Source organism: Saccopteryx bilineata, chromosome 1 (genome assembly GCF_036850765.1).
Source record: "Saccopteryx bilineata isolate mSacBil1 chromosome 1, mSacBil1_pri_phased_curated, whole genome shotgun sequence".
In the NCBI taxonomy this organism is placed as follows: Eukaryota; Metazoa; Chordata; class Mammalia; order Chiroptera; family Emballonuridae; genus Saccopteryx; species Saccopteryx bilineata.
Genome location: NC_089490.1, coordinates 341,130,311 through 341,153,046, shown reverse-complemented (window position 1 = coordinate 341,153,046; position 22,736 = coordinate 341,130,311). Strand labels below are relative to the sequence as shown.

At 42.4% G+C, this 22,736-nt stretch overlaps 1 pseudogene; it reads right to left on the bottom strand.

Annotated features, from left to right (window-relative positions):
- Positions 1–3,846: 3,846 nt before the first annotated feature.
- Positions 3,847–6,114, bottom strand: LOC136320540 (F-box only protein 34-like; annotated as a pseudogene).
- Positions 6,115–22,736: the final 16,622 nt, after the last annotated feature.

Here is a 22,736-nt window from a genome sequence, read left to right as displayed (position 1 = left end):
AGTTGTTTGTTTTTTTTTATAGTAAACTGGCCCACTGTGTAAAAAGTTTGGGGACCTCTGCTTCAGGGACTGAGCAGCCAGGGGTTGTCCTAAAGAGGGTAGGGTGCCAGGAAGCCCTGGGGCTTGTGAGAGGGAAAGGAAAGGAGCTGGCTGCCAGCCTGGGCCTGGGAGGGACCCTCAGCAGTGGAGATTTCCAGAAGCTCCTACAATAGGAGGTTGGTGCAATTTCTCAGCTCCCTCCCTGCTTGCACATTATGTGTTGATTTCATTTCCCAGCCTTCCTTGAGCAACCCCACAAACAAGAGTCTCAGGTGAGCTCAGATCCAAGTGTGACCCAGCGAGGAGTGTCCGGGCCTCCACGCGGCAGACACCAGAGCATAATCGGCTCCTGCGCGGCCCGGCACACGTGAGCCCACTCCCGAGGAAGCGCTTTGCCTCCCGCCCCGGTGTCCATGAGCAGACATGGAGCGCAGGCATGCATCAGGCCCTACAGAGGCCGCCGGGCACTGGGCTCCTGACATCACCGGGGCCTCCTGGGGACCACGGACATTTTGCCTGACAGAAACAAAAATCTTAAGAAACCCTCATGGGTTCCTCAGCAGATGAAAAGGAGCAGGCCCCTGTTACTATTTGGGAGAGAGACACGAAGGCACCACTCCTAGTTTCCAAAGCGTGGGTGGATGGACGTCATCAATACTTGAGTAGCGCCAGCTGTCAGTACCACCCTCAGGCCTCTACTCCACCCCTCCTTGTAAAGCTCTCGTTTTTCCCACCGGAGACAGTTGGCAAGCTTATCCAGCGTGGGGGCGGGGCCTGGAAGTCACATCATCAGTGCAGTCAAGGTGAAGCTAAAAGATGTCATCTCCAGAGGACAGCCAGTCTGTGGGTCAGGGCTGAGAGTGTGGCTTGAGGGTTCAGCATGCAGGCTCTTGAAGGCAGGGACAGGGACAAACCCTAGAGTCCCTTAATAAATAGTGTGGAATGGTGCAGAGGTGGTGACGCTGGGATTACTGTGTGGGTCTCAAGGTAAATGAGGATCTTGGGAAAGCAGAGGTCTCTGAAATTTGGGACAGGGAGAATTAGGGGAGAAATTGAGTACCTACTCTGTGCAACAGATGTTGGGCTTGACCTTTCACACGAGTTACATTCCTTAAATCCTGACCAGTCATTATTACCTATCCTGTGAGCTGAGGTTGGAGAGACTGTGAATTTCCTATTTGTAAGTGGCAAAGGCAGGATTCAAACCTGGGTCTTCTGACTTATCTGCCTTCATATAGTGAGGCCATTATGTTCTTCATTTTCTAGAGAAGACTGAGACCCAGAAAAACAAACTCACAGCTAAGAGAAGGCAGAGCAGGGACTAAAATTCAGACCTCTTAGCCTTAGAGCTTCAAACCTCATGGTCTGCCTGACGTTCTCCATGATTCATAAGCCTCTCTCCCTCCAGGTGGCACTGACTGTATTCAGCAGCTTATCCTGTCCCCAAGGAGGATTGAACTCTCCCCACCCTGAAACCTTCATCTTCTCCCTCATCTGCTCATCGAAAGCCAGGGAATCCCTTGCAGTCCCTTCGGGGAGGGCAGACATCTGGCTCACAGCTGGCCTGAGTACAGCTTGTGCAACACTCTGGTGGAGAGTGTGGGCTTTGTGTTGTGTTTATTTTTCTTTTCTCTGCTGATAATAAAATTGGATAATGAGGCTGATGAATGAAGCTGCACCAGAGACTAGGCAGGAGTCTTGGTTCTACCCCTTGCTTGAGGTGACAAACTGTGCCACTGGAGTGCCGATCTGAGGTTGCACAAAATGACACCCAAGGTCTCCCAGCGCTGACCTTGTAGAAATCTATTTAAAATAGGTCAGCACACAGACACCAGAAGAGCCAAATACTCTACCCCATGAAGCAAAAATCTAACATTAAACAGGCATAAAATATATTGATGTTTAAATCAACCCTTGGCATTTTCTATTTCCTTTATTTTTTATCCTTGTATGAATTTTTAAAAAATTGTCTTCTTTTTATGAGAAAAGTATATTTTCCTCAAGAAATGCACAGAATTTCAAACTCTTATTTGGTTTTCATGCACTAAAAAAGTGCTAATTAAAACAACAAAATAATAGAGTAGGTAAAGGGGCAGAGTCACTTAAATTTAAAACATTTCTGGGGTCCCTGTTTATCTACATCTTGTGATAGTTAATTTTATGTGTCAGCCTGGCTAGGGTATGGTGCCCAGTTGTCTGTCAAATACTAGTCTAGATGTCACTGCAAAGCATCTGTGGATGGGATTAACATTTACTACCAGTTGACTTTGGGTAGAACAGATTAACCTCCATAATGCGGTAAACCCCATCCCATCAGTTGAAGGCTTTATGAGCAAATTCTGACTGAGGTTTCCTAGAGAAGAAGGAATTTTGTCAAAAGATTCAACAAAGAAATGTGGCCTATTAGTTCTATTTCTCTAGAAAGCCCTGACAGATATATATCTGTTAGACTCAAAGCTTTTCCCACCAGAAATGTCATAAAAGCCATTGTTCTCAGACTTTTTCTAGGAATGTTGTTCTTGCATTCTAGCTGTTATGTCAAAGTCATGAGTTTGGAATCAAGTGACCTGAGAGTGTGTCTGGTCATACTGGCCACTTGGGTGGGGCCTGTAGCAGGTAGCATTCCCCCAGGGCCTCAGTCCTCTCATCTGTCAATCAAGAGGTAGGGAGGGGGTTTGATGGTAAAACCTTGCTCAGGATTGCTGGGATGACCAAATGAGATGATGCTTATTTTTTAAGAGGCCTGTTTTATTTTAAATCAAAATTAAAAAGGAATTTGTAACTAGACATAATAAAGTAGACAAGAACGTTATATTCTGACTACATAACCTCTCATTCTTGGTGGATCACTAAAATATAATGAAGGATTGTTCTCTTTGCTAATTTTCAGGCTGCTCCGTTAAATCGTTACTTGGTATCTCTTTAACAGGTTAACCTCTTAACTATTTAGAGTTTCTTCTCAGAAACACTCACATATTATATAGGAAACATTCATAGTTTATTTGAGAAACAAATTTTATACAGGATATACAAATTTGAGATAATTAAAACACACACACACACACACACAATTGTAGATGCAGCATCATCCTTGCTGCATTGGGATTATTGTTCAGTTAACTGTCCACTATATACAACTGGATTTTAATAGTGTTATTTACAGAGGAGCCAAAACACTCAGCTAAGGTAAAGGCGCTCAGGTTTAAAGTGCTTTCACAGCCCTAGGAAAATACAACCATTATATACATGTAAACACCACAGGGCATGCAATCCATCTCCAGCCCCAATCATCAGTCTCACTAGATCAAGCATACAAGGTCTAAGGTAAGGTACCTGACTTTCCTTTCATAAACACTTGTCATCCAGGAGTGCTGCTATTCTCTTCACAGGACACTACTCATTTACCGGTATTTCAAATACAGTGCCAGTGCATGAAACACTTCTGGAACCCTTTTTGGGGATTGCTTTACAGTCTGCAGTGAACTTTCCTGAACATTCTTGATGGTGGCAAGTCTTTGTCCTCAGGACAGACTTGATTTGGAAAAACAGGCATCATTATTCATAGCCAGGTGAATTAAGTGTGGACTTCTACCCTGGATCAGAAGGAGGCGCTGCTATAAAACAAGGAGGCCAGTTTCCTTGTACGGCGTGTGAATAAAACATGGTCTGGGCTCGGCTGTCCTGGAGGAGTACATACAGCTTCTCCCAGGGATGGCTCTGAGAGGCGGCGTTCCTTTGAATGGTATATCTAGGTGGTGGTGGTCTGCAGTTTTAAAAAAACAATTATTTTGTTGCCTCTCACAGAGACTAGTATTCTTCTTCAGTTGCAGTCCCTTTTGCTTTCTTTATGGATTGCTTGCCCGATTTAAAGCTGTAGCCAGTGGGGACCCAGTGATTGTCACAAAGCCCCAACTTATAACCAGGGAAGCCTTTCTGAGAGAGGTGGCAGCACATTCAGTATCCTGGCCCGCAGGGCAATGCCTGGCAGCAGGGACTGAGGTGCCGCTGGCACAGGGACACAACCCCCTTCACATATCTTTTCTTGCACTGCCACAAGGACCCTCTCTCTCTATAGTGTGGATCTCAAACCCAGTGACAATCTGCTGGCCTGATGTAGTATTCAAGGATAAACTTGAAATAGCAGGTACATTTAAGAGCCACTGAACTCTTAGTGGCAGTAACCTGAAGATTTTCACCATCATGTGGTACAGCAGGAAAGCCACGTACTGCTGAGGCTCCAAAGGCTGCAGGACTTTAAACCTGGTCTCCAGCAAGTCATGACATACCTGCTTCTTGCAACTGGGTGCCTCAAGCCCCGGTAGTGTGTGTTCCACAGGAGAGGCTGGCTGGTGCTGGGACCGAGGAATCAGCTGAAACATGTCCTTCCTCAGATGCACCGCCACCCTGGGCAGCGTCTTCCAGCTGGCTGGCCTCTGAAGACTCTTCTGTTGTGTTTTCATTCAAATGGGAACAGTCCAGCTGTTGCTGACCAGGTGGCAACAAAACAAAACTTAATCTCTGGAAGTAGGTCTTCACAGGTCTCTATACTAGAAGACTGGTCTCTCTCTGCCATGGACAAGGTGATGCTAATGCATACAGATCTTTTTGTCTCTGATTAGGATTTTGTGACACAAGCTATCTGCTCATACAGTCAACAGCATCTGTGGGCAACTCAATGGCTTCAGGACAGGTTCAAGGAGCAAAAGGTGACTCAAATTCCTCTGTCATTTCTACATCATCTATTGCTGCTTTTCACAGCAGTTCTGGCCTGGGCTCTAATGCTGCATTATCCAAGTGGAAACTCACACCTGCTGGCAATGAGGGACCATCCCTAGGAGCCCCATCACAGGCCTTCCCCTTAGGAGAACAAAGGTCAGCTCTTGCCACAGCCACAGCCACAGTCCACGCTGCCCAGGGAGGCGGTGCATCTGAGGAAGGACATGTTTCAGCTGATTCCTCGGTCCCAGCACCAGCCAGCCTCTCCTGTGGAACACACACTACCAGGGCTTGAGGCACCCAGTTGCAAGAAGCACCCCACAGGATTCACCTGAGTTCAGGTGCCTCCAAGATGCCTTTGTTTGTTTTGCCTTCATCTGCCTGTGTGCCATGTGCAGCAACACCTGGCATGCCTTTCCACAGAAGCTGCTCTCCCTGGAGAGGCTCCCAGGCTCAAGCTGGCTCCGCCGCTCAGGCTCTCAGACTCAGCCTGGCTACCACGTTGAGGACGGGGACTGGTTCACTCTCGGGCTCACCAACCTCAGGATCTCCCCTTTCTGTGGGTTCTTCACAAGCTCCTGGGGTAGAAAAAGGCTCAAAGGCTGGGGGCACACCTCTGGATTGCCCAGAAACCCTCACCACGGCAAGTGAGTTACTGCAGTTTCCGCACAAGTGGTTGGCAGAGCAGCACTGGCTCTTCGCTCCAGGAAGGTAACCATCTTTTTGACTAACAGAGGCCTCCCAGCACAGGCCTCGTCCCCACTGACACTCACATAATGCACAGAACAGTACTCAACGCCACATGCAAAAGGCGCAGGCTCAGAGCACTTGCTGTTCACTTCCCTCATCCTTTCTGACTGCATCTTGGCTTCTTTAAGAACCCTTGATTTCCCCCTCTTTTAGAAGCTCTGCCATCAATATCCCAGGAGCTTTTAATTTTCATAGATCTGATCCTAGCAGGATCAGATAGGATCCTAGTGGGCTGCAAAGAATGCCATTTTCTCCTTGGAATTTCCAAGTTTCGGCGCAGCCCAGGTATCAAGCAGCCCTTCTCCTTCTTCACCCTGGTGGATTGCTGGAGATGGTTTTAACATTCAAGTTGATCTCAACAGGGCTCCTCCCACTCATACTGCACAGAACATTTGGAGAAAGGATCCCGAAAGGCTTTGGAGATGATGATTTACAAGGAGAGGTAGAAGGAAAGGCACCTGATTTTATGTAGCTAGCTTTGCATTTATTTATTTATTTTTGTCTCTCATTTATGGCCTCCCGGTGGCTCATGGGAGTTCTCAGAGTGTCTTTGCTGATTCCCAGAGGTTGCGCCTTCTTCTGCAGTTTCCAAAACTGTTTTAGGTACATAACAGAGGCTCTTAAGAATTGAGGTTGTGAAGAAGGATTGAGGACCCCTAGCCAAGCTTCCTGCTGGAGAGTCAGTAATGGCAAGTGACTAGGTTTTCTTCCTGTCTGATCTCTTTTGAAAGATTACAATTGTAAAATGCTGATATTGAACAACTTGTGATTCGAATCCTCCGCGATTCCAGGCAACAGAAGACTGAACTTTTTTTTTTCTCTCCAGAACCACTTGGCCCTTCCAAGCCAAGGTCTCAACCAGGACCTGCGGTGACGACACAGCCCATCTTCTTGAATATGCGGACCACAGCACTATGACTTCATTGCAAACTGAGGTTTACCTGTTAGTGGACTTGTGCCAGACTGGAGGCGAAAGAAGCTTTGTCCTACCGGGACTGAGAAAGGTTAAGGGCAGGTGCTAGCTTACTTGCACTGGGACAAGAAGGACAAAGTGGCTGAGACAAAATTGGCACGGCAGTGCGAGGCGATTCCCACCCAGGATCTCACTTCATCACTGGCCGCTGGTACCGAAGGCCCCCTCACGGCTTGGCTATAATTGCCTTAGCTTCTGCCCAGCCTGGGACCACGCTCCTGCCCGCCGGCCCGCCCTGCTCCCTGTGATCCACAGGGGGCGCTCAGCGCCTGGCCCCTGCAAGGGCGAAGGCGGCCCTGGAGGACATGCGCGCTGGGTCCCTGCCCCAGACGCACCTGCAGCGCAGGGCTCTCCAGACGCGTGGCCTGCTCCGCCCCTTCCCTGGGATGAGGTTTTAAATAACCTGAAACCTCACATGAACTCGATAAAGAATAAACGCTACTACTATTGTGAGTATGACTCCTCTTCCTTCTATTGGACTCAACATTTATGGAGCACGGACTGGCTGCCAGGCCCTACACCGGAGATCTGGCTGTGAGAGGTGAAAGTCAATGTCCTTCCCCTTCGGGAGCTCCGAGTTAACAGAGAAGAGAAAGCTTCCTGTGCTCCCTGAGCCACAGACAAGATTTATAGCTCTCCCAAGCTTTCAAGGCTCAACCCAAATCCTATCTCCTTCATGAAACCTTTCTGGATCTTCCTATTTAGAAATTAATCTCCCCACTCCCATGTCCCCAGGGCCTTTGGCTTGTTCCTTTCCTGCAGTACTTACCACTATTTACCTTGTATTAGAGTGATTTATGCACATGTCAGTCTCTCCCCCTAGAACGTGAGTTCCTGAGGACAGAAATATTTATGAAGGGCCTTTTGATGACTTTGGCTATTGTATGAAGGACCAACCGAACAGCATCCATAATCTGCTCCACATTTTAAAATAATTTTATGACAAAATGTTTTAAATGGGATATTTTTAAACTGTTTTAACATTGTTAGTCTCATTACCATTGTCTCTTTTCCTGTCCATTTCATGGATGCCATGCAGGAAGCAGAGAGCTTGCGGTGACCTGTACAGGTCACAGAACAAGTTAACAGCAGGGCGAAACCTAGAACCTTGCCATTTGTACTCAGCAGTCTAAGGCTGGCACTTAACTAATGTAAGCTGTGTTGCATATTCCTAGTCCCATTAAATCACCCTTACCTAGTAACCACACATTCTGCTGCACACCAGTGGTTTGGCTTCCTTGTCATTAGTGCAGTTTAGTAACTTCCCTCCCTGTTTAGACATAAAATGAAACCAGATGAAACAAATTGCATCTTTTAACTGCCTTTCTAGACCGATTGTAACTCCTGCCCTGATGATTTTCAGGTTGGCGGAGAGAGGTCTGTAGCAGTTTTCCCAACAAAACTCTGTCTTTGGACTGATTAGAGCTGGGTGTGCTTGCACACTGATCGTTCCATAATTCTTCCCTAGAATTTCTCAATGGCTTGTGACAACATTGAGAGAGAGGCTCAATTATGTGCTGTTGATAGATGAGGACCCTGCAGCTCAGAGAGATGAAGTGACTTATGTGCCCAAGGCCACACACAGCCAGTGTTCAAACCCAGGTCTGTTCTGATGCTAAAGACTTTCCATTTATACCCACACTGGATTTCTTCTCTATTTGGGAGGATCTAACTGTCCTATCTCTAGCTGACCAACTTTATTTGTAAGATACTAATTAGAGGAGAGATTTTCTGGGAGAATTAGTCAATCTCATTAGACAATGACCCTGACCCATCGATTCACTTTTGAGATTGTTACATGTTGATATAAGGCTGAATATAATCTTTTCCCCCCTCTCCCATTTTGGAATTTGAGCTCAAATTGACAGCACTCTCCACTGTGATTTTCCACTACAGAATTCCCTCCTATAGCCACATCTGACTACTGGGAAGAGTGACTAAAACCCTCATCCTTCCACCTTCATGCCTTTACTTCTGCTATGTTTGCACTTTGGATGCCCTATCTTCACACCTGTAACTAGGCTTGTTCCCCTCCTTCAAGATACCACTGGATTGGGCATATGGACTGGCTGAATTTGGACTTTGGCAAGACTAGCCTTCGTGCCATAAACAATAGGTGAAGGGTTAAAAGCAAAGGGTAACCAATAATGGGAAGCTAAGTAGGAAAGTTGGTGAGAAGCAGATTTGGTTACGAAAGCTGAACTCCCTTTGTTGGGCAGAGAGGAGACATGGAGCAGAGGGGTGGGCCACATGATGTGACTAATGTTTTGAGAAGGTAAATCTGGTAGGAGAAATTAATGGGGTTAGGACTGCTCAGTAAACTCTTAGAATAGTCTCTCTACAAGGTGATGAGGACCTGAGCCAGGGAATTGGCTGCAGACTGAAGAGGAGAGAAAGATGGGAGATAAAACTGGAGTTCTTTTCCCAGTGGAATCGTGATAAAATGTGGCACAGCACAGAAAACAGAACGTGGGTTTTGGAATGAGGCTGTCTGAGTTTTGAATCTTAGCACAGCCACTTGCAGGCGTGTGACCTTGGGCAAGTTCATGTAAACTCACTGAGATTCAGTTTCTTCACTTGACAAATGGTTACATTACTAACCACTCAAACACTTTTGTGAGAACTGACAGAAAAAACATGTGGACAGCTAGTCACATTGTAGATGAACAGTTAGTGATCATCACCCAGGAGGTGTGGAAGAGCATCCTAGCTAAGACTTGGGCTAGATATGTTGCACTTTCACCCCTTGTCATCTGTTTGACCTTGGGCAACTGACTGAAGCTTAGAGAATCTAAGTAAAGTGGGGATGATAGTGGCGCTCTGTCAGATCGGTTGAAATAAACACAGTTAAATGAGAGAAATGTATGTGAAAGTAATTAGCTTACGATGGGCATGCAGAAAGCACTCAGGTAAGGGGGAATATTATCAGCATTATTAGTGTCAGATGGACACTGCTTGTTAGTTGAACCAACTTCCATTTCTACCTCCTTTTCCTTTCATATTATAGAATCTACAAAAACTAAATATTCTACTGTCCAGCCTCCTTCACCACAATGAATGGCCAGGTGATAGAGTTCTGGCCAATAAGATGGGAGCAATGTCTGCTGGGAGATTCTGGGAATGCTTTTACTTCCATGTTTGAAGGAAGAGTCCTACTCAGTGTGGGCCAACCCTTTCCTGCCTTTGACTCATGCCTTCAATTGCTGGGACAGCTAACTCACAACTATGAAGGAAAGGCCAAGAGATGAAAAAAGAGGCCAACCAGCTTAGTGTTGGGGAGCTACTAGTCTACACCAATGCCAGCAGCCATCCATTTATCCAGAATTCTTGGCATGTGAGGAAAATAAACCCTTACATTTAAATCACTATATTTGGGTTCCTTGTGCACTTGTAGCTGAATAGAAGAGTCATGATAGAAAAGTAATGACAAGACAGTAGAAAATAGTCAGTACATGGTATTGAGCAGCAACAATACAGCTCAAGAAAGCAATTCCACATTTCCATAGTGGCTCTGCACTTTCCTCTTCCTGTGGTTTTCCTTACAGGATCTCTCTCCTGGGATTCCGCTGTCTCTGCCCTGCTCCCCCATCTCTGTGCAAATAAATCCACCAAGACTCAGCCTGGGGCTGCTTCATCTGTGGACCATCTCTATCTCTTCATGCAGAGTGACTCTCTCCTCTTTAAATTTCCCATTTAAACACTTAAGGTCTTTATGTCTTAATATTTTCAAATGACTATGTAGTTTGATATCAGTGCTCATATCTTACGTCTTTTGGTAGAAACTCAACTCTTTTACATACATTATAGCTAAGTGAGGATGTGCATGAAAAGTAAATGAACACAATCTTATACACTGCAGAGGTCCCCTAACTTTTTACATGGGGGGCCCGTTCACTGTCCCTCAGACCGTTGGAGGGCCGTCACATACTGTGCTCCTCTCACTGACCACCAATGAAAGAGGTGCCCCTTCCGGAAGTGCAGCGAGGCCTGGATAAATGGCCTCAGGGGGCCACATGTGGCCCACAGGCCATAGTTTGGGGATGCCTGTCAGAATATTAGATATTATTATTTTGTATTTCCAATGTTTGGCTTATTCACTTAACAAATATGTACTGAGACTCTATGTGAGCCACCAGGATTAATAGCATCTGCCCTCATGATAAACAGTTTGGGCTCCATGGGACACTTTACTCAGTTTCTTCATGTTTAAATAGAGATAATGTAGTAACAGAGGTATTATGGGGAATATGTGAGTTAATATATGTAAAATGTATAGAATAATATCTTGCATGCAGTAAACACTCAGGGAATATTATTATTTACCAGGCCATCTAACAGTCTTATCTAACATGTTCCCTCTCTTATAGTAGGTCCTCAACAAACATTGAATGAATAACTTGTGTATGTGTACCTCTAACATGATTTTTTTAAAATCTCCAAACTAAACTAATTTAAATTCATATATACTTAAGTACATTAATGCTCATGAATAATTCACATTAAGAAATATGTGTTTTTAAATTGATCTCCTTTGGAGACTACATTGAGAATTTCACAACAGCTCTTGAAGTAATTGGAGAAGCACCGGTAAATACCACAAAGCCAGAAAGAGGAATGACTTAGGTCAATTAGGAAATTCATTTGCTTTTAAATTCCACAACTGTCTACATGCTCCATGCTCAGTTCAGCACCTGGGGAGGCTCTCACCACCTGGTTTTCTGGAGTGAGAATCGATCCTCACCTCTAGCCCACAGGGACCCCTGCAGTCTGAGCTCAGCACGCAGCATCAGCTTGGTTTTTAACACCTTGCCAAGAGTCTGGGCTCTGCAATCAGAATGCCTGGGTTCAAAATCACGTTTTACTGTTTGCTCTGCATGCACTCCCTACGGCCTTAGTATACCATGTATAAAATGGAATAATAGAGTTTCCCTTGTATTGAGTTATTAAGAAGCTTCATTGGATTCATCTCAGTGAAGTGCTGAGCACATGGTGCATGGCCAGTCTGTGTGAATCGTCCTATCCCCGTCCCCCATCAGTCTAGTCAGACTGTGCTACCTACTGGGCTCCTTCCTCCCTCCACTACTTTGCACCTGCTCTTTGCAAGACATAGTCTTTTTCCTTGTCCTTCACTGGATAAACGTCTATTGAGTCATTGAGACTCATCACAAATGGCATGCTAGTGAGGGATATGACATGACATGATCATGCATTCCCAGAATTTATAATCACTGTGGTGAAACAAACATGCAAACAATAGCACTAACACCAACACCACCAACAAATACCCTTATGAATGATCCACTTAAAGACCCCTTTTCCAGGTACCCTCAGATCCACTAGTGCTGGATTTTGACATGTCTTTCTATTCACCATTCTATCCGCATGTATATCAGTTAACAGCCTGGGAAGAGATTCCTATTCCCACAAATTAGGGTAGAGTAGCAGACCTTTGCTGAGTTAGGGAGGGGACTAATATTTATTGAGTCCCTATGATGTGTTGGCACTGCATGAGTGTTTCATGCATCCTCATACTTAGTCTTTACTAACGACCCTATGAAATAGACAGTATTATTCATTTCTTGCACTGGAGGAAATAGGCACAGAGAGGTCACTGATTCGCTTGATTTTACACAGCTCTGAATACTGGCTCTGGCAATTGAATTCAGATGTCTGTGTCTGTGCTGACCCAGTCTTGCACAGCCCTTAGGCTTTGTTGCAGAGGAGATTGAGCCGTGCAGGGTGACAGGAATGGAGAGACACTAGAAGAGTGAAGGCATGCAGGAAAGCCAATCTTATTTAGCACTGATCCTGACTAAAATCTTGCCAGGTGTTCATAATAACAGAGAAAAATACATGTGTATAGGCTTATTTTATTGGCAGAATGGGAATTACTGGACCATGATCACACAGAAATGTTTCATTTGGAAACCAAGAACTTTGATCATCTTATTCTTCTGAATACACAAAGAATTACTCATGGGATGTTGGAAAGCCTGCTTCAGCTCAGCCATTCCTAAATTGGAAGCTGGATTCTAACACATGAGCTGGCAAATGTCACGCAAGTGATTTGACCTCATTGAGCCCTTAGTTGCTTCATCTAAAAAAGTGAGATTTTTGGCAATATCAACTCAGCAGTCAATAACAAGAAACTATTAAATGAGGTATGAGTAGGGTGGAGATAAAATTTATTGTTCAAACAAGGACACTCTATGTGTGTTGGGGGGGGTAAATTCTGCAAAAAATTATACTGGGACAACAGAAATTAACTGGTACCATATTGAGCAAACTGGGTTATATGGCTACACTTAGTTATGATCTGTAGAAGTGTCTAGCACAGTGACTCATATCTAGTAAACACCTATAAATGTTCTTTCCTGTGTTTTAAAGGAAATATTAAGTATTTAGCATAATTTCAAAATTAAGCTACATGGTACCATTTAAAAATTTCTGGACATGTTAGACTTTCCAACAGAGAAAGCTCAGCCAGGGTCCTATTAGTCAGTCATCAGTTATTATACTCTCCAGTATGACAGACCAGTGAACATGTACAGACTCCTCAGAACAATGTAACAGACTTCTCCGTGGGGTTAGAAGAAGGCAACTTGAGAGGATTTGTTGAAAGGGTAGAGGAAGGAAGGTATGTGCTGTAATCTATTTAAACACAAACAGAAAACTTACCAGCTTCAGATCAGAAGATGGGATGGGGGTATAAAGTAACAGAGGGAAACAAGTTAGAACAGTCCATTTATTCACTAATATCTGCTAAGGAGTGAGGGTGGGCGGCCAAAATATTCCAACAAGATAAGGCATCTTCAGCAACTGCTGAACACACTCTGGAGGAAAGGGAATGAGATAAAGGTAAAAATCCTAGGCTTTTGTCTTTCTGACAATGTGTTTTTTAATAACTGTTAGTGCCTTTCCTTTTGCTTCTTTTGTGGTAAGGATTTATAAAATACTCTGAGAAGCTTATTTATAGTTTATGCCCATAACCTATTAACTGCTGGACCAAGTAGAAATTGAGGATCATTAATGCCTGCCTAATCATCAAACCTTCCTTCTCCCTCCACCCCCTTCCCAAGTTCTTCCTTCCACAGCTATTTCTTAAGATAGAAATTGAGGATATGGTAGTGAATAGACAGAATCATCTTTGACGGGGAAGACAGACACTGAGCAGATAATTAACTGCTCTGCAGTAACTTCCCTGTGATCAGGCCCTTGGTTTTTTATATATGTTTGACATGGGCATGTGGCTATCTCAAAGCATCTTAAATCCAACATGGTCAATACCCAACTCATGATCTTTCTCCCACATCTAGCTCTTCTTGCCTTCCTTGTCAGAGTGGATGGTATCATTAACACCCAAGCCCTCGTCTTTATACTATTCCACAGTTCTTGGTTCACTGGAGCAGGGTCTTGGGGTGAATGTGATTTGTGTGTTCAAAGAGCCCTATAGAATGTTAATGGGAGTGCATGAGTTGAGGGTGAAAATCCTGACCATTAACTTTTGGATTGTATTATAAATGAGATGAGAGAGAGAGAGAGAGAGAGAGAGAGAGAGAGTGTGTGTGTGTGTGTGTGTGTGAGCAGAAGCGTATGGAGGGGAATCTCTTAGTTGAGACAACAATCATAGTTCTGCAAAGTTCATCATCATGGATTGAGGGATGTATACCTCCCCTCCCCTTCATAGCCACTCTCCCCCTTGACTTGCCATCTTCATCATCAATATAAAAAACCCTAAAATAGACCCTGGCTGGTGGCTCAGTGGATAAAGTGTCAGCCCAGCATATAGATGTCCCAGGTTCAATTCCTGGTCAGGGCACACAGGAGAAGCAACTATCTGCTTCTCCCCCCTCCTGCAGCCAGTGGCTTGATTGGTTCAAAAGGGGCCTCAGGAATGGAGGATCACTTGGTCAGTTCAAGCATCAGCCTCAAGCACTAAAAATAGTCCAATACTGAAGCCTCAGCCCCAGACAGGGGTTGCTGGGTGAATCCCAGTCAGGGTACATGTGGGAGTGTGCCTGTTTCCCCTCCTCTCATCTAAAAGAAAAAAAAACCCTAAAATATGGTAGGAGAGCCCAAGTCTTTGTTCATTCTGCTTTATCAGAAGAGAGACTTATATTAAATGCCTTCTAGAAAAAGAAAACAGCCGTTATAGCTCTACCTAGACAGACACCCCCCACCCCCCATCCCTCCTTATCTATCATCTATTTACCCATTTGAGTAATGGGAGGAAAAACCAGCTTCATAGTCAATCTCATTTTCCCTGAGTGTTTAGAGTTTAAAAATCATTTGCATTTTGACAATAGTCCAGCAGTTCCTTATCCCATCCATCAATTTGATTGGTAAATTGGCTGCCCACTTTTCATCTGATCTTTAATTGAATAACTGCCTGTTATCAACACAAATTTTCAGTTTGGCCTAGAGCCTGCTTTGCAGGGGGGGGGCTTTGCTTCTTTACTAAACTGTTTCTAATTTTAAATGAATATCATGTCCACACACTACATGCCTATGGAGAGAAAGAGAGATGTGACCAGCTGTGGGGAAGAAGTATATTAAAGGAGTTGAAATTTCAGACATACACACCGCTAATTAAAATGTAAAAATATAATTCTTTCACTTTGGGGCCACAGGCAATGACTGGTCCTTGGAAAAAAGAAAAAATAAAGCCCTTAATATTTAGAGATTTGCAACTGGATAATAACTTTGTAAAACGTGACTGACAGTTTACCATATTATCTCCTTAATCCCACCTTTATTTCTATTTAACAGGGCTTATGCTCCCTGCAGGTTTCAAACATGTGTTGAAAGTGAACATCCCATGGAAGAATCAAAGGGCTGTAGCAACTGGAGCTTTGTGGAGGGACTCTACAAACAGAAACACTTAGAATGAAGAGCAGAAAAACCAGTGTGGAGCAAATGCAGCTTCAGCCTCGTCTGACTTAAACAAGTATCTCCTCCCACAACCAGGGCAGAATATCAGCAGCTCCAGAGAAAGATGATAGAAATGTAGGAGACATACAAATCAAAAAACCCTGCAGATTTTTTTTTGGGGGGGTCTCAATGAAATCTTAGGATGATAAGAGTTTGTTGTCCCAAAAGACTAATTTCCATACAATATATCAGCATTTATACAATTTTATTACAAATGATCTTTTTTTTTTTTTTTTCACTTCAAATGGCTAACCAATATGCATAGTTAACTTGACAGTAAACCCTCAGAAAGAGATGAGGATGATCTGTCCTGGTCTTTGGGGTTTAAAATGGAGCCTAACACGAGGTCTAAGATACCCTAATAGTTACTAGAACCTCTTCCCAGGAGTTGGCATAGGAAGGACAAAGGGAAATAGACCAATGGGAAAGGTCTACACTAAATACTGCATATGAACTAGGTCAATTTGGTCATCTGCACTTTGAGCCAAGTATTATCCCAGGTTGGAGAAGAGGAAACTGAACCGGGATCTATTAACTTGCTTAAGAAGTTAGAAAATTGTAGAGTCAGAATCTGAACCCAGATCCTCCCTCATTTGCCAGCTAAGTGAATGGAGCAAGCACATGGGAGCTGTTTGGATGTTTTTCTCTCTGGATCCCATTTTGAAGGATCTCACTTCCCTTCTTTTCCTGTGCCTGTTCCTACTGTTTTTCTTCTTCCTCCTCTCCTCCCCATCTCCTCTTCTCACTCTCGCTTCTTCTTGATTTTTAAAATTTTCTTTCCACCTCCAAGTATGTGAAGATTTTCCATTGGCTGCACTAGAGCACTCTCTTTCACCCTGATTGGTGCCCCAGAAACAGCCACCCCGCCTTCTGGATCCGAGAGGTGTTTGGGCAATGGGAGCCCTGGCAGCTTGGAAGAGGGGAGTTGATGATGTTGCTCGGGGTATTTCCTTCCCAGGCCCCTCCTGCTGGGATGTGGTGGTGGCCATCCGAATCCTGCCTCGTGGCCATCTTCCACATTGACCGATCTGAACTGCAATCACCTAACAGGTGCCAAATATTTTTATCTCAAACTTATCAATTTTTAGACTCTTAAAAATTGTTGAGGACCTTCAAAGAGCTTGTGCTGATCTCTCAATGTTTACCATATTGAAATTAAAACTGAAAATACTCAAACACAAGAATCCACAAACATACAGGGTGGCACAAAAGTAGGTTTACAGCTGGCAGTACACAAAACACAGAGTTTATTTTTGTGTTATTATTTACCAGTTATAATATTATTTTCCATAATGAATAACTGTAAACTACTTTTGGCAAACCCTGTATATTCCATTAGCCATCGAAGCAATGTATCCATCACAAGTCATATAGCCTATTGTGCATTCACGAGGGAAGAAGAATAAGGAGGCAAAAACACACATAAAATGTCTTGGTGTTATTATAAAAATATTGAGCTTGTGGTCCTCTAAAAGAGTCTCAGGGACCCCAGCAGGCTTCCAGCTTTGAGAACCACTGACCAAACTGCTCTATCAGTTTGCTCTATCAGACTTGCTCTGGGATGCTTTTCCATTCCTTGTCAGAGGCCTTCCCTCTGCTCATACAGTCATAATTACCCCCTTTATTCAACTCTCCTCAATCACTCCATTGAGGCATGCCTTCTGTTTCCCACAGGGACACTGACTCATCACTGATAAGGCATGGCTGGAATTTCACCTTGGAGGGAGAGCTGGGGCCAGAAGTGGATAGAAAATGTCAGCAGCCAAGAAAAACATTCCTTTTGCCTGCACTGACCTTTTCCTGTGAACTTTGATTCATCTTTTAAATTGTATTGATCATTTCTTCACTGATAAAAGGGAGTGTCTGGAATCAAAGAGATTCCTGTTTTTCTTTCCTGGATCCAGGCCAGAACATAAGAGATTCATTTCTTCTTACAGGTGTAAATGAACTGGGCCATCTTCAGAGGAGGAAAAGTAAGACTCTGGAAGCCACGTTCATGAGGAAGAAATAAAGAAACAGTTTCTTCTGAAGAAAAGCTGCCTCAGAGGAACTGGGCTATTTTCAGCTCCCTCTTCATCAGCTGGCCTTTCTTGTTCTAGGGAGGAATTCTCCATTCCTCTTCCTGGGCTCCCACTGAATTTCGATAAGATCTTAATTGTCCCAGATCACTTTTTATTGTCATTATTTGCATACTTCTCTTTTCCCCTTGTAGATTGCTAGCTCCTCAAGACAATTTTAGTCACCAATGTTTGGTGAAGAAAGAAGTAGAGATGGCTATTTTTTTATAACTACCATTTTGTTTCCTATTGTCAAACAAAAAGCATGACAGTTCATGCTTACCAGCTTTGGTGAGGTATAAATGATCTACATAGAACTGTACATATTGAATACGCACAAATAAATGAGTTTTGCCATACGCCAACACCCATAATATCATTAGCACAATCAAGGACATATCCCAAACCTCTCACAGTTTCCTTATGCTTATGTCTCTTTTTATTAATTTTTTCCCTGTGTTAATAACACTTAAAGTGAGATTTACTTCCCTAAACCCAACCAATTTTGAAGTGCAAATACGGTATTAACTATAGGCATTATGTTGTAGAGCAGATCTCTAAAATTTGCTCATCTACCATAACTAAAACTTTATACTCATTGACACCAACTCTGCATTCCCCTAACCCTTAACCCCTGACAATCATTATTTTATTTTTCACTTCTATAAGTTTTGACTATTTAGATACCTTATATAAGTGGACTCATGCAGTATTATTTTTATAAATTACTCAGGAAGTTCTTCAATAGATCTGCAGAAGCAGAAAGGGAAGCTCTGAAAGGGCTTATGCAGGTGTCATGATACCTTGACAATAAACCAGATATGAAATAAAAATGCCTGAATCTCAATCCCAGCCCCAGCGCTGGTCAGTGGAGCTGCCTTTCACAGACAGGTCACTTCCTTGTCTTAAGCCTCAGGCCCTCAGAATGAATGGTTTGGACTAGAAGAGTGAATACCAACTTGTGTCTGTGGTTCCCTGTCCAAGAGTGTCATTGCAAGGTATCTGGTGATCCAGCCAGAAGGGTGCGAACCATTGTTGGCTGCCTAAGAAGTTAGTATCTTTGGCTCATATCTGAATTGTGTTTTTACATATATGGAGATGTGGTTATAACTGATAAAATACAAGACTCTTAAATCATTCTTAAAATTGTTGAATTTATTTTGCTTTCTTTTAAATCAAGAAATAAAATGATCTAGTGTGGTAGGGTCTACAAAGTACTCTGGCACTAGAAAAGAGGTCTTGTTCTTGGGAAAATTGGAAATCACTAAGTCTCAAGCCTCAGTTTCGACTCTAGTCTATAGTTCTGATGATGCAGAGAGTAGGAGTGAGGCAGCATGTCTCACCTGAAGATAGGAAGCGCTGTGCTAACCGTAGTTAGATCACTGATAGAGAAAATACACAGCAAAAGCCAGTGGACATGTCTACTATAATAGTTTTCTAATTGACTTCTTCTCCACACACAAAATCCATGATATAAACACAAGGTTCCATACTATGAAAAAAGTACAAAAGTGTTTAAAGAAGGTAAAGGTAATGAATTTTTCGGAAGGAGACAAAATATTATTTGTTCTTTCTTTCATCCATCCTAATCTGTTATCACTCAAAAATATTTCAGAAAGTTTCTTCCTCTAATGCATGAGGAAGGTTTTAGTGAAAATTTAAGCTACTTAATAACATGTTTTGGGAGTCACTAAATAGATGAAAATATTTTTTTTAATTTTCAAGGATATTTGCCAATGCCTAGTTAAAGGAAATCAATGACAATTGAATGAATATTGTCAACTCTTAGAACCAATGAACTAAAAAGCAATGCTTTAATATTTTTCAATAATACTTTTATCTATATTTTTCTAGTTACTGCAATAATATATATCCATTGTAGAAGTTGGAAAATATAAAAGGCTCAAAAGAGGAATAAACTACCATTAATCTACATGTAGTATTTTAGATTCTTGAAGGTCTTATCTCTATAAATTCACAATTATTTTATATTATGTATGCCATTTGATAACTTGCTTACTATTAATTTTTTATTAACTAATATTAAACACATATAAAAGACTGTAAGGTATATGTAAGTTATAAAGCATGATAAAAAATAACCATAAGGTCACCATTTTTATATTAAAAATTATTGAGCCTGACTAGGTGGTGGTACAGTGAATAGGGCATCGGACTGGGACGCGGAGGACCTAGGTTCGAAATCCCAAGGTTGCCAGCTCGAGCGTGGGCTCATCCGGCTTGAGCAAGGGGTCATTGGCTTGAGCGTGGTATCATAGACCTGACCCCATGGTGGCTGATTTGAGCCCGAAGTCCTTGGCTTGAGCAAGGGGTCGCTTGCTCTGCTGTAGCCTCCTCCACCCCCAGTCAAGGCACATATGAGAAAGCAATCATTGAAAGCTATGTAGCTGCAATGAAGAATTGATGCTTCTCATCTCTCTCCCCTTTTGTTTGTCCCTATCTGTTCCTCTCTCTGACTCTCTGTATCTGTCAAAACAAATTATTGAATTTATTGGGGTGACACTGGTTAATAAAATTATACAGGTTTCAGGTGTACAATTTATAATACATTATCTGTATGCTGTATTGTGTGTTCACCATCTCAAGTCAAGTCTCCTTTTTTCACCATTTATTTCTCCTTTACCCTCTTCTACCTCTCCCTACGCCCTTCCCTCTTATATTAGTGTTCTTTTGAATCTTGTAATACTGTTTTTTTCCTGTTTTTCTTGAGATTACTTTTGTTCAGTTACATAGTTTTTATTTATAGTTCATCAAGTTATACATGGCTGTATTTCAATTTTAATTGCTGTATGATATTTAATTGTGTAAATATGCTGTTTTTCTGTTGATGGACATTTGAGTTTCTTTTTTTTTTTTTGCTATTTAAAAGAAATACAATCATGCAAATTTTTATATTTGTTTCTTGGTACACATGTGTAGAAGAAACTTTTCTAGGGTACATACCAGGAGTAGACTGAATCATAGATAGACAAATACATATAAGAATAAATGTGGTTATAATTGATAAAATACAAAACTCTTAAATCATTCTTAAAATTGTTGAATTTATTTTGTTTTCTTTTAAATTAAGAAATAAAATGATCTAGTGTGGTAGGGTCTACAAAGTGGTTGTACTCCATTACTAGTACATAGAAGTCTCCATTCTTTTACATCTTTGGCAATATTAATGTTTTTCCTTTTGGTATTACCTATATATTTCTCGCTATGGTTTCAATTTGCATTTCTTTAGTTACTTTGAACACAAATGTTTATTGGGCATTTGTGTTTCCCTGAGACATACCTGTCAAAGTCTTTTGTCTATTGTTTTGATTGACCTTTTCTTACCGGCATGTAGCTAATGTTACTGATTATGATTAGGAAAGGGGGATTCTTTTACTGTTCCAGTATTTATAGCTGACATCTTAATTCACCATTCAGAAGCGATTTCCTAATCCCCGTTCCCTCACTGCCTCATAATATTGAAACTTCAAAGCCATATAAATATTTTCTCAGACTCCCTTGCAGTTAGAAGTGGCCATGTGACTCATTTGGGGGCCAGGTCACATTAGCATAAATCTTCTGTTGGTGCATTTGAAAAAGCACTTGCTTTCCTGATAAAAGGGTACAGACGCAGCTGTCACAACCTTATGCCACCCGTGGGTCATCTTGAATGCAGATGTAAAGGAGCTACAACAGCCTCAGGGTGGCTAAGAGATTTATGAAAATTCCGGCCTTGACAATTCCTACACCCATTTATCTCCAAACTTCTGGATATGTGATTTTAAAACTCCTGGTTTTCCTGAACATTGGAAATCAAATTTTCTTTAAATGAGAGATGGCTGTCATCCTGACCTATGTGGCATCTTTATTCACTAAGTCCTCAAACTAGAGTCACACATCCAGCAGGGTCTCAACAGTAGTAAGGTGTTCCACACAGAATTTTATGACGTCAGAATATAAATTCCTTAACAAGGCAATGTGGCCTGGCCGCACTCCTCTTGTATCACTCTGCCATTCATGCATTCAGTGTCATCTACTAGACCCTTTCCAAAAAAAATACTATCTTCTTTCCTACTTTGTGTCCTTCAACTTTTCTATTTCATTTGCTTGGATTCCCTCACCCCTAACCTTCCTCCCCATTCTAAATGAGAACTCCTCTTACTATCTCTTTGTAAAGCATATCACAATATGTCTCTCCCACTAGGCTTTGAATGTAGACTTGGAGAATGGACTCTATGTTAATTTTGTTGTATACCTCATAGAGCCTGGCATAGCCTTTGAGAAATAGTAAGCACTAAAAAATATTTTGTTAGAGGCACAAGTGAATGAAAATCTTATATGTCCACTAAGTGTCAGACAAAGCCTATCTTTAGTTTCTCTTTCCCTTCCCAAGCCTCAGGGTTTTCACCTTTGAGATGGGCTAATAATCCATACTTTTCCATGACATTTGAAAATTAAATGTGATCATTGTACACATGTGCTTAGTTACGTGGTTGGAATGTGGTTTGGGTTATTTGCCTCTGATCAAGGGAATCTTTATTCTCCAATAGCAAATTTTCCCTTTAACTTTTGTTTTTCACACTGTAAAAGTAATATTGGATATAATTATTAAGGGTAATTATAATTCAATCCAACATGTGTTGAGTGCTTGCTCACACATTATATGTGCCAAGTACTTTATGAACAGTACCTCATCTATTTGTATGACATAGCCTTTGTTACGGTCTCTTTTTATAGGGATAAACTGAGGCTTGATGAGAGCAGGGACAAGCCTTCTGTGAACCTGACCACAGCCTGTGGATGTACACAATGAAATTGTGGTTGGTGGGAAGCTACCTAAGCTGAGAGCCTGCTACTGACAGGTACGGTCTCTATACCTGCTTCATTCTGTTTTTCCAGAGAAAAAGGCAAAGCAGAATAAAATGTGCTGATATCAGATTTCTTTTTTTAAAGAAAAGCAACTTCCAAAATCTGCTCTGAGGTCAATATGGGTTTTCCTTCCAATGTTCTGTCTTCCTAGGTCCAGAGACTCTGAAATGAAAATTGACACTCAGTGCTGGTGATCCCACAGCAGGATCCTCAACCAGAAAACGCCTGGGTCAGGCTCTGTGCAGCACACTTTGGAGGTCCGGAAAGGAGATTAATGTGCCTTATAGAGATTTTGCTACAATAATGAAAAGCAAAAGGCATTTATTGTAATCAGAGCTCCTACTTTAGAACCTCACATGTAGGAGGTGCTTAAAATACATTCCATGAGTCTTATGATAGAG